The sequence below is a fragment of the Myotis myotis genome, unplaced genomic scaffold (assembly GCF_014108235.1).
Source record: "Myotis myotis isolate mMyoMyo1 unplaced genomic scaffold, mMyoMyo1.p scaffold_m19_p_1, whole genome shotgun sequence".
NCBI classification, from domain to species: Eukaryota; Metazoa; Chordata; class Mammalia; order Chiroptera; family Vespertilionidae; genus Myotis; species Myotis myotis.
This window is the reverse complement of record NW_023416313.1, coordinates 117407464-117420000: the sequence shown is the minus strand read 5'-3', so window position 1 is coordinate 117420000 and position 12537 is coordinate 117407464. Positions and strand designations below refer to the sequence as shown.

General features: G+C 51.6%; 1 long non-coding RNA gene across 1 annotated transcript in view; it reads left to right on the top strand.

The window, feature by feature from the left end:
* LOC118676058 overlaps positions 1–12537 on the top strand; it is a 38183-nt gene that overhangs the window by 20921 nt on the left and 4725 nt on the right. The gene's annotated exons all lie outside the window — the stretch shown is intronic.

Here is a 12537-nt window from a genome sequence, read left to right as displayed (position 1 = left end):
ATATATTTTTTATTGATTTCAGAGAGAAAGGTTGAGGGAGAGAGAGATAGAAACATCAATGATGAGAGAGAATCATTGATCAGCAGCTTCCTGCTGGTGACTGAGCCTGCAACCCAGGCATGTGCCCTTGACCAGAATCAAACCTGTGACCCTTCAGTCCTCAGGCTGATGCTCTATTCACTGAGCCAAACTTGCTAGGGCTATAAATTGCCTTTTTTCCTTTCAGTTTTATTTTGTATTGGTTTTAGGTATACAACTCAGTGGTTAGACAGTTGTCTACTTTACCTAGTGCTCCCCTACATATTTTCAGTACCAAACTAGCACCATACATAGTTACCACAATACTAGAGGCCCAGTGCATGAAATTCATGCATGGCAGGGGTGGGGGAGATGGCCCTGAGCCCAGCCTGCACCCTCTCCAATCTGGGACCCCTCAGAGGATGTCCGACTGCTGGGGATCAGGCCCTAAACCGGCAGTCAGACATCCCTGTCACAATCTGGGACAGCTGGCTCCTAACTGCTCACCTGCCTGCCAGCCTGATCACCCCTAACTGGCCCCCCCTGCTGGCCTGGTCTCCCAGAACTGCCCCCCTGCTGACCTAGTAACCCGTCAACTGCCCCCCCCCGGCCAGCCTGGTCTCCCCAACTGTCCCCCCTGCTGGCCTGGTTGCCCCCAACTGCCCGCGCCCCCACTGGCCTGGCCGCCTCCAACTGCCCCTCCCCGCCGGCCTGGTCTCCCCCAACTGCTCCTCCTGCTGACCTGGCTGCCCCACACAGCCTGCTGTTCAGTTGTTCGGTTGTCCCTCACTAACCCCCCTGCAGGCCTTGTTGCCCCAGGCAGCTGGCTGGTTGTTACTGTTACTGTGACAGTGTCTGGACAGTTTGCATATTCCTCTATTATTAGTATAGATTATTGAGTATTTTTGTATTTCTTCATTGCTAATTTGCATTTCTTAATCCCTTCACCTCTTTCATCCAGTCCAACAGCCCTCCTCTCTGGCAATCACCAGTCTGCTCTATGTGATGAGTCTGTTTCAGTTTTGTTTGTTTATTTGGTCCTTTAGATTACACATATAAATGAAATCATATGGCATTTGATTTTCTCTGCCTATTCCCTCTAGGTCCAACCATGCAGTCACAAATGGTAAAATTTCCTTCTTTTTATGGCTTGTAATATTCCATTATATATCTGTACCACCAATTCTTTTATGCAGTCATCTATTGATGGGTTCCTGGGTTGCTTCCATATCTTGTTGTAAATAATGTTGCAATAGTGCATGTATTCTTTGGAATTAGTGTTTTAGGTTTTTTCTAATAAATCCTCAGAAGTGAAATCACTGAGTAGTTGTATTTTTAATTTTTTGAGAAACCTCCATACTATTTTCCATTGTGGCTACACCAATCTGCATTCCCATTGACAGTGCATGACGATTCCCTTTTCTCCACATCCTGGCCAACACTTTGTCATTTGTGGATTTATTGATAACTAGAGGCCTGGTGCACAAAAATTTGTGCACTGGGGGGGGGGGTGTATCCCTCAGCCCCACTTGTGCCCTCTCACAGTCTGGGACCCCTTGGGAGATAACGATCTGCTGGCTTAGGCCCACTCCCGGGTGCCAGAGGGCAGGCCCAATCCCTAGGTGCAGCCCCTGGTCGGGCTCAGAGCAGGGCTGATTGGGGAGTTGGGGCGCCGCCCCTGTCACGCACAGAGCAGGGCCAATCAGGAGGTTGGGGCGCTCACCCCTGTCACCCACAGAGCAGGGCCCATCAGGGGGGGTGGGGCTCCGTACCCTGTCAAGCACAGAGCAGGGTCGATCAGGGGGTTGGGGAGCTCCCCCCATCACTCACAGAGTAGGGCCGATAAGGGAGTTGGGGCACCGGCTATGCCACACACAGAGCAGGGCGGATCAGGGGGTTGGGGCGCCGCCCTCTATCACCCACAGAGCAGGGCGGATCAGGGGTTGGGCGCCGCCCTCTATCACCCACAGAGCAGGGCTGATCAGGGGGTTGGAGTGCCGCCACTGTCACACTCAGGGCAGGGCCGATGGGGAGGTTATGGCTCTATCCCGTCACACACAGAGCAGGGCCCGTGGGGGGGGGGGGCGCCGCACCCTGTCACACACAGAGCCACAGGGCGATCAGAGGATTGGGGAGCTCCCCCCTATCAGGCACAGAGCAGGGCTCATTAGGGGGTTGGGGCGCCTTCCCCTGTCACAAACAGAGCAGAGCAGATAGGGAGGTTGTGGCCCCACCCCCTGTCACACACAGAGCCGCAGGGCGATCAGGGGGTTTGGGCGCTGCCCCCTGTCACGCTGATCCCGGTGCCGGGAGGCCTCTCGGCTCTGCTGATCCTGGTGCTGGGAGGCATATTACCTGTTTACTATATAGGATAGAGGCCTGGTGCATGGGTGGGGGCCGGCTGGTTTGCCCTGAAGGCTTTCCTGGATCAGGGTGGGGGTCCCGCTTGGGTGCCTGGCCAGCCTGGATGAGGAGATGATGGCTGTTTGCAGCTGGTCACACCCCCTTCAGGGTGGGGGTCCCAACTGGGGTGCCTGGCCAGTCTGGGTGAGGGGCTGAGGGCTGTTTTCAGGCTGGAAGGTGACTGAAGCTCCCAATCACTCCTTTTTTTCTTATTTCTTTTTTATTCTGGGCCAGCTTTAGCTCTGAGGCTTGGCTCCAGCTCTGAGGCCTCGGCTGCTGAAAGCAGGTATCTGGTTTGTTTGGGTTCTATAATCGAAACACTGTTTCAACTCCAGCTCTGAGATCCCCGCTGGCTGAAAGCAGGTTTCTGGGGTTTTGTTTAGCGTCTATATTTGTAACAATGTTTCAAACTGCAAGCTCAGAGGCCGGCAGCGGCAGGCGGGGAACGTTGGAGTCCACCGTCACTGAAGCAAGCAAGCCTCATGTTCACTTCAAGCTGCCTGGCTGCCGGCCGCCACCTTGGCTGGCAGTTAATTTGCATATCGCCCTGATTAGCCAATGGGAAGGGTAGCGGAGTGACACCAATTTGCATGTTTCTTTTTTATTAGTGTAGATCTAATCTAATAATAGACAAACATGGTAATTGACCATACCTTCGCTATGCTTCCCATTGACTAATCAGCGCGACATGCAAATTAACTGCCAACAAAGATGGCGGCTAATTTGCATTTGGAGGTGCCAAGCGACGGAACAAAGCTCGCTGTCCAGGGCAGGAGCAGTGAGCGAAGGCTGGCATGGTGAGCGAAGAGCGAAGAGCGAAGCCCGCCGTGCCGGCCCCTCCCTGCGAAGAGCCAAGGCCTGGGTTCCGGGCACCAGAGGAAAACTGGTGCCAGCAGCCAGGGTCCCCAGACTGTGAGAGAGCACAGGCCGGGCTGAGGGACCCACCTGAGTGCACAAATTTTTGTGCACCAGGCCTCTAGTATATATATATATATTCGTTTCAGGTGTACAGCAGAGTAGTTAAATAATCATGTGCTTTTACAAAGTGTTTCCCCCTGATATTTCAAGTACCCACCTGGCACCATACATAGTTATTATAATATTATTGACTATATCCCTAGGCTGTACTTTACATCCCCATGACTATTTTGTAACTACCAATTTGTACTTCTATATCCCTTCATCTTTTTCACCAAGCCTCCCAAACCTCCTCCCATCTAGCAACTATCTAGTTGCTACTACTAGTCTTTTTCTACTTTGTTCATCCATTTATTTTGCTCTTTAGATTCTACATATAAGTGAAATAATATGGTATTTGTCTTTCTCTGTCTGTAAAGTCCATTAATTAAAAAATTTTTTTTAAATGAATGGAGGTCCAGGAATAAAGAAACATAGTCAGCCTTCGATGATGCAACATTGGTTTGCAGTGGCCTCAGGTTGCTGTGCTTGTCTGAAATATGCAGGCAAACTAACATCCCTGGGGATAGGGACTTTCCTTTTCTTGTCAGCCCTGCTAGCCTACAACCTGTCCAGGCCTGGGAGCATGCAGGTGGTGTGGTCTGCCTGGCTGCATAATCAGCAGCCAATTCCCTGCTCATCCACCTGTGATGCAATAAGTGAAGGGCCCTACAAAGGCCATCTGAGCTTTGGACCAGGCCCTCCATTGTCTGTGCAATGGCAGTTGACTCACACCTGAATGCCAGGTTACCCTGAGAGTCACACCCTCCATACGTATATGATCCTGCAGACTTTCTGCCCCTAACCTAGAGTATTACAACATCCAGACCACCACAGGCTCTCCAGAAGCTCCACAGGGATTGAGCTGGAGTCATGGCAGAATCTGTAGACCAGGGGGGACATTCCTGGCTCCCGGATATCTGCCATTCAATTTCTCGGTCTTCCTGTTCATCAATCATAGAAAGGGGGCAACTCAATGGATGACATGTTTTTCCTAGAAATCCCCTGCTTTGGCCACTGCTCCCCTGGAGATCCAGGAAGATCATGGAAGACTGCAAAAGAAGACTTTGGGGCATCCACCATGCCCCAGCTGCCCACCTTCCCTAGCCACGGCTCACTTGCCAGTCTGGGAGAGGCCATACATAGACTGCAGGGACAGCCTGGCAAATGGCCTGTCACATTCCAAGACTAAAGCCATCTATCTCTGTTTCCCCACTTGGTCTCTTTTTCTGATCTTCCTCCAAAGCCCTGAGCCTGGGAGGCAGTATGACCCACAGAAAGAACAAGAAGACAGCACAGCTTTCTCACTTAAAAGCTGTGAGACCACCAGGAAGTTAAGAAACCCCTTTGCCCAAGTTGGTTTGGCTCAGTGGATAGAGCCTCAGCCTGTGGACTGAAGGGTCCCAGGTTCGATTTTGGTCAATGGCACATGCCCTCCCTGGCTGCGGGCTCGATCCCCAGTAGAGGGCATTGCAGGAGGCAGCCAATCAATGATTTTTTTCTCAACATTGATGTTTCTATCTCTCTCTCTCCCCCGCTTCCTCTCTGAAATCAATAAAAATCCTATATAATAAAAGATGAATATGCAAATTGTCCCCTGGACTGGGAGTTCGACCAGGGGGTGGGGCCAGCTGGCCAACCTCCCACGTCCCCTCCCCCTGGCTGGCTCGGCTGGATTGGCCGGACCCCACCCATGCACGAATTCGTGCACTGGGCCTCTGGTGTGTGTGTGTGTGTGTGTGTGTGTGTGTGTGTGTGTGTGTGTGTATACTTTTTAAAAAATAAACTCCTTTGAGCCTCAGTGTTCTCATCTGTCAAATGGGGACAATAATGTCCTCCTTAGAAACTGCTCTGAGCATTACATTATAAATGATGGCTGTTACTTCATAGGGCATGGTTGCTGAACTGTACTTCCCTCTGGTGCTCTGTATGTAGGGTGACCACACATCCCAATTTACCCAGGACAGACCCAGTTGATGCCTATCGTCCTGGTACATTTATTGTCCCTTTTTGCTCTCAGAAGTATCCACTTTGGACAACAAAATATATGGTCAGCCTACCTGTACCTCTTTCTATTCCCAACTGAAGTCTAGCCTGTGTGAGCAGCACCACCCATTTCTACTCTCCCCTATGATAGGCCATGTGTTGGTTCATAGTTAGGAGAATTTTTATATTTTCTCAGGTTCTTCTTCTTCTTCTTTTTTTTAATGGGGATAGCAATGCATATCTTGGAGGACTTTTACAAGAATTAAATGAGTTAAGGTATACAAAGCTCATATCTGGCATAGGCCAGGTCCAGCAGTCATTCCAGTTGTTCCGCCATTAGGGTCAATTTGCATATTACCCTTTTATTATATAGAATACTAGAGGCCCGTTGCAGGAATATTCCTGCAAGAATAGGGCTTCCTGTGGCTGGAGCAAAGCAGAGAGGGGAGCGAAACTCACTGAGGCGGGCTTTGCTCCCGCTTCAAGCCCCTGCAGGTGGTCTTGCCCTCCCGCTCCAAGCCGCTACCCCTTATGCTCCCAGCCACAGTGGTTGGGCTTGCCCTCCAGCTCCCAGCCGCTGGGGCTGGGCTTGCCCTCCCGCTCCCAGCCGCTGGGGCTGGGCTTGCCCTCCCGCTCCCAGCCGCTGGGGCTGGGCTTGCCCTCCCGCTCCCAGCCGCTGGGGCTGGGCTTGCCCTCCTGCTCCCAGCCGCTGGGGCTGGGCTTGCCCTCCCGCTCCCAGCCGCTGGGGCTGGGCTTGCCCTCCCGCTCCCAGCCGCTGGGGCTGGGCTTGCCCTCCCGCTCCCAGCTGCTGGGGCTGGGCTTGCCCTCCCGCTCCCAGCCGCTGGGGCTGGGCTTGCCCTCCCGCTCCCAGCTGCTGGGGCTGGGCTTGCCCTTCTGATCCCAGTGGCTGGGTCTGGGCTTGCCCTCCTGCACCCATCCCCTGGGCCTGGGCTTGCCCTCCCGCTCCAAGCCTCTGCCCCTTCCGCCCCCAGCCGCTGCCCCTTATGCTCCCAGCCACAGTGGCTGGGCTTGCCCTCCCACTCCCAGCTGCTGCCCCTTCCCCTCCAAGCCGCTGCCCCTCCCGCTCACAGCGGCTGTGGCTCCGTTTCTATCCTCGCGGCCTCTACTTGGCTCCCTTCTGTACCACTTGGCCTCCATGTTGTCGTCAGTCTTCGCTCGCAGCTAGTATATGCAAATTAACCGCTATCTTTTAGCTTCTATAATTGAAACATTGTACCTTTTGGAGCTGTTGCTTCAGGAGCTCAGACGCCGGCAGCAGCAGGCAGGGAACCTGGCTTCCTCCGTCACTGGAGCAAGCAAGCCTCCTGTTCGTGTTAGTTGCCTGGCTGCCGCCGCCATCTTGGTTGGCAGTTAATTTGCATATCACCCTGATTAGCCAATGGGAAGGGTAGCGGAGGTATGGCTAATTACCATGTTTCTCTTTTATTAGATAGGATATCCGAATGGCTGAATGACTGGAATGCCTGCAGCCCCTCGCCCTAGCCAGCCCCGCCTCCAAACGGGCACCCCCACCCTGATCAGGGTTGGGGCCAGTCGGCAAACCACCCTCAGCCCCTCACCCTGGCCAGCCCCGCCCACAGCCCCTTGTCCCAGCCAGCCCACCCCCGATGGCCCCCATCGGGGCAGGCTGGCTGGACCACACCAGTGCACGAATTCGTGCACCTTGAAAGGAACTGTGGGCTGTGAGGCTGCGGTGGGCACAGGTGTGGGTCTCGGCCCATCCTCCACACCCCCACCTGGTCCCTCCCACCGCGGCCCCCGGTCCCCTGTCTGCCGGCAGCCCCACTCCTGCCGCCACTGCTCCCATGCACTGACGATGCTGGCCCTGAGCAATTGGGACCAGTGCCAGCAGCAGGTACAAGTGGGGCTGGCGCCATCAGCAAGTGTGAGTGGCAGCTGCTGCCCTGATCACCCCTCAGGAGAAGAGGGAGGTGGAGAAGCCCTCAGGGGCGATCAGGGCCAACAGCCGCCACTAGCACCCACTGACAGCGCTGAGCGATTGGGACTGGCACTGGGCGCTGTTGTGGAGTGTGAGCGACAGAATGACCAGAATTCCAGACTGATTAAAATTTGGAGAGCCTTTATTGACTGGCCAGTGTCCGCTCCTACACTCGGGAAGCCCAAGAAAGAAGCGGCCACGACCATCTGCAGAGTCCAATATTTAAAGCGGACAACTACATCCGTGTTCAGGTTCCCATAGCAAGCAAAGCCAAGTTACAAAAGCTCATTGTGTAGTTTTAGCCAAGCTACTCATCCTCCTCCTGTTATTCATTTCTGGGTAACTTAAAGGTCAGGACTATTCTTAATTTTGATCTGTTAGTTCTTTGTGGGCCGTTGCTCAGGTGTGTGAGCTCAGTTCCTAGAAACTTTGCACAGGCTGTCAAGCTGCTGAGGTGGCTAGGGAATTAAGCAGGCCTAAAAGTTTTCCTACTCTGTAACAGTGCCAGCTGCGGGTGCAAGCAGGGCCATTGCCAGCAGTGGGTGTGAGAGGCGACTGCCACCCTGATCACCCCTGAGGAGCAGGGGGAGGTGGAGAAGCTCTCAGGGGCAATCGGTACCGCCAGCCACCGCTCACACCCACTGACAGCGCTGTGATTGGGGCTGGTGCTGGGCCCTGGCAGCGGGTGTGGGCGGGGCTAGCACCGGCAGCCAGTGCGAGCGCTGGCTGGACTGCAGTGCACAGGAGCAAAAAATTTTCAGTAACAATGACAGCGACTGGTGCCCCGCCTTGGTCTGGCGCCCCCACTCACCTGCCCCGCCGTCCCTCCATGGCCTATGCCCACCATGTTCCACACTCTGCCACCTGCTGCCTACGCCCACCATGTTCCACATGCGTCCCCTGGTAGTCAGCGCACGTCATAGCGACTGGTTGTTCGGTTGTTCTGCCATTCAGTCTAATTGCATATTAGGGATATATATATATATAGTTTTCAGAGAGAAAGGGGGAGGAAGAGAGATTCAATCAATGATGAGAGAGAATAATTGATCAGCTGCCTCCTGCATGCCCCCTACTGGGGATCGAGCCTGTAACCCAGGCATGTGCCCTGTCCTGGAATCAAACCGTGACCTCCTGGTTCATAGGTCGACACTCAACCACTGAGCAGGAACATTTCTCTTTTTTTGGTTAATCCTCACCCAAGGATATTTTTCCATTGATTTGTTTTAGAGAGAGTGGAAGGGAGGGGGAGCGAGAGAGAGAGAGAGAAAAAGAGGGAAAGAGAGAGGAAACATTGATGTGAGAGAGACACATTGGTTGCCTCCCACGGGCTCCTGACCACAGCTGGGGATCGAGCCTATATCCAAGGTACATGTTCTTCACCGGAATTGAATCCAGGACCCTTCAGTCTGTGGGCTGATGCTCTATCCACTGAGCCAAATGGGCAGGAATACTTTATTGAATGCATGTATTTAAATGCTTTTGTGGTAGATAATTTATTCAGCTGGCTCAAAACTTGAAGTAAGCCTCTGACCTGTTTTTCAACCACCCAATTTCCTTGCTGAATGGCAAACAATGGCTCATTTCTTGTTTATTTTTCAATAGGTATTTGATGTATACATAAGCCAAGGTGAACATATTCTCCTTTTCTCCCTCACTTTTTTACACACAGCTAGCATGCAATACATTGTTCTGTATCTAGCATTTTCTTTTAAGCAATATATCTCAGACATTGTCCAATACTAGCACCTAGGTAGCTTCCCCACACTTTGCCTTGTAGAGTTCCACTGCAGCAATGGTTCTCAACCTTGGCTGCACATTAGAATCACCTGGGAATCTTTTTAAAATCCTGATTTCTGGGCATCATCATCTGAAAATTCTGTTTCTTGTGACCCCACCCCATAACAAAGAAACAGAATTTCCGGAGGATGAGGCCCAGAAATCAGGATTTTAAAAAGATTCTCAGGTGATTCTAATGTGCAGCCAAGGTTGAGAACCACTGCACTGTAGGAATGACCCTAATTTATTTAAGCAATCTCCAGCTGTTTTATGGTGAGGGTGTTTCCAGCCTTTTACTACCATCAACAATGCTGTAGTGAACAGCCTGGTTGAGACATAATGTCATATATGTGAGTGTCTCTATGGGACAAAGCCTTAGAATTGCTGGGTAAGGTATATATGTGATTTTTAAAGATATTTTTAGATTGCTCTCCAAAGAGCAACACTTTCACTATATAGTAGGTGAAAACTTTTATTTCAGTAGAGTTTGATTTGCACCACTTTCTTCATCAATGTAGTTAAGTAGCTTTTTATGTTTAAAAGTGTGTGTGTGTGTGTGTGTGTGTGTGTGTGTGTGTGTCTGTGTGTACTCTGTTTTTATCACCTGCTCACTTTTCTTGTGTGTTCCTGGTCCTTTTCTAATCAATGTACAGGAGCTCTTTATGTATTAGGGGAATTAGATCTCTGTTCTGTGAGCTAGAGATAATTTCCCATTTGTTGTTTGTCTTTTGACTTTGCCTTTGGGCTACTGCTAGGCAGAATTATCTTTCTGTAGTCAAATTTATCAGTCTTTGATTTTATGGCTCCTAGGTTATGTGTGTCTTGCTCAGAAAGGAGCAGGACCTTCCCCCCACCCCTCTACTCCACACACACCTTTTTTAATTTTGTCAGTACAAGAGGCTTGGAATGACCTACCAGGTTTTGTGAGGAAGAGGACAACTCCTCCCCTCTAGTCAATCCCCAACTTAGGGAGACACAAAGTAAACTCACTATTGCAATTCTGTTATAATAAACTAGAGGCCTGGTGCACGACTTTTGTGCACTGGGGGCGGGGGTCCATCAGCCCAGCCTGCGCCCTCTCACAGTCCGGGACCCCTCAGTGGATGTCCGCCTGCTGGGGATGGACATCCCCCAAGGGGTCCCTAGCACTGCCGTGAAGGCAGGAGTGGCTTCTGCCACCGTAGCTGCTCACCAGCCGTGAGCCTGGCTTCTGCGCACTGACCGCCAGGGGGCAGCTCCTGAATTGAGTGCCTGCACCCTGGTGGTCAGTGCATGTCATAGCGACCGGTCATTTTGCCACTTGGTTGATTTGCATATTAGGGTTTTATTATATAGGATGAGAAAGTGGCACAATGGGTACCAGCCTGAGTTGGCCAGGGAAGGCTTTCCAAAGTAGGTGGCACCCAGACACACAGAGGCATGAGTAAGAGTCAGCCAGGTAAAGAACGGCCTTCCAGTAAAAACATCAGCATTTGCAAAGGCAAGAAGCAGCAGGACTCCATCAAGGTTGTCCTGTCTGCAGGACTGGTGTGGTGTAAGGGGTGGAGTTAGAAAGGTAGGCAGGGGCCAAGTATGTCTTACTCAGGAGTCAGGGCCTTACTCTAAGGCAGTGGGGAAGTGGCAGAGGGACACATAAGCTGTATGGAGGAAGAACTGACAGCCCAGTGTAGAGACTGGGACCTGGCTCAGAGGCTTCCGTTCCTTGACCAGCAGCAGCCCTAGCAGCCTATAGAGCAGTGGTTCTCAACCTTCTGGCCCTTTAAATACAGTTCCTCATGTTGTGACCCAACCATAAAATTATTTTCGTTGCTACTTCATAACTGTAATGTTGCTACTGTTATGAATCGTAGTGTAAATATCTGATATGCAGGATGGTCTTAGGCGACCCCTGTGAAAGGGTCGTTCGACCGCCAAAGGGGTCGCGACCCACAGGTTGAGAACCACTGGCCTACAAACTTCTCTGCTCCTGTGATCTTTTATTAAAACAGTATTTTATAGCAGGACTCCTGGGCAACAGTCTTCCCAAAAGGGTCCAGCACAGAGCCTGGCCCACAATAAGCACTCAGTAAATGGTAGCAGTTCCTATTAAAATTGGAAAGCCTCACCATTCATTAGCAGGGTGCTGAAGGAAAGGAAGGGCCATGTGGACAGGAAGAGGGACGCTGGAAACCAGTTAAGTGGAATTTTGGGACTGTCTCTGAATTTCAGTCACCCAGGCTCTCCCCACACCCCGACCTCCAAACCAGCCAAATAGGCTGGTTCTTGGTGCTGCCATTTTAGTTATATTTTCTTCAGTGCCAGGAGGCAGTTTTATCCCAAAGGGTCACTTGATTAAGTCAAGTGCTATAGAGATAGAGGCTCCTGGAGGCTTTGGGAGGCCTTGGTTCCAGCCAGGCTTCCTGGTACCCCTTGAAGGCACCTCTACTCTCAGTGGTCTGAGGGCATGCATGGGGTCCCATTCACCCCTGGCCTGGAAGACAAGAGAGCAGAAAGCCAGCCCTAATCTCAGCTCCAAATAGGAAAACAAGCACCTCCCCGGTGCAGCAACCAAACAGCAATTAGGTCAAAGGCAGGAGAGAGTTTCTAGGGCTGAGCATTGTGTCTGGAGCCTGCTTCCTCGTCCATTTGTGTTGTTGGGCACTGGGTGGGTGGGGCACACTCAGGCCCCCATCTGAGGTGCAGCAAAATTGAGGACACAGGCCCTGGCTGGTGTGGCTCAATTGGTTGGATTGTCATTCCATATATCAAAAGGTCGTAGGTTCAATTCTCAGTCAAGGCACATGCCTGGGTTGTGGGTTTGGTCCCCAGTTGGGGTGAGTACGAGAGGCAACCAATCGATGTTTCTCTCACATCAATGCTTCTCTCTCTCTCTCTCTCTCTTCTCTTCTTCCTCCCCCCCCCCCCTAAAATCAGTAAACATGTTCTCAGTGAGGATTAAGGAAAAAACACACAAGAACAACTGAGGACACCAGGAAGCAAGGGGACTGAGTTTCAGGGCAGGTTCCAACCCTGCTGGCTGTGTGCCTGTCACTTGCATAAAGGGCTACATCTGCTTAGGTTCGGGATTTTATTTTTCCCAAAATGAAACAGTCTATTTCAGTAATGTTAGGAATAAACTTCCATTTATTTTACATTTACTATGTGGGAGGCACTCAGTGGGGTCGTTATTCTACACAAATTATCTCATTTGATTCTCTTAATAACTCTGGGAGGGTAGAGTGATATAGATGAGGAAAGTGAGGGTCAGAAAGGCTGAGCCCTGAGCCAAGGTCCCACTGCTAGCAGGTGGTAGAGCTGGGATATAAACCAGGGCTGTCTTGCTTCAGAGCCCTTTGCCCTTAACCACTGTGTGCCATGGGGCCTAACAAGCACCGGATCATTCCTCACCCACACCTGGCAACACCCCGATCTCTGAGACCACAGATGGGCTGTGAAAG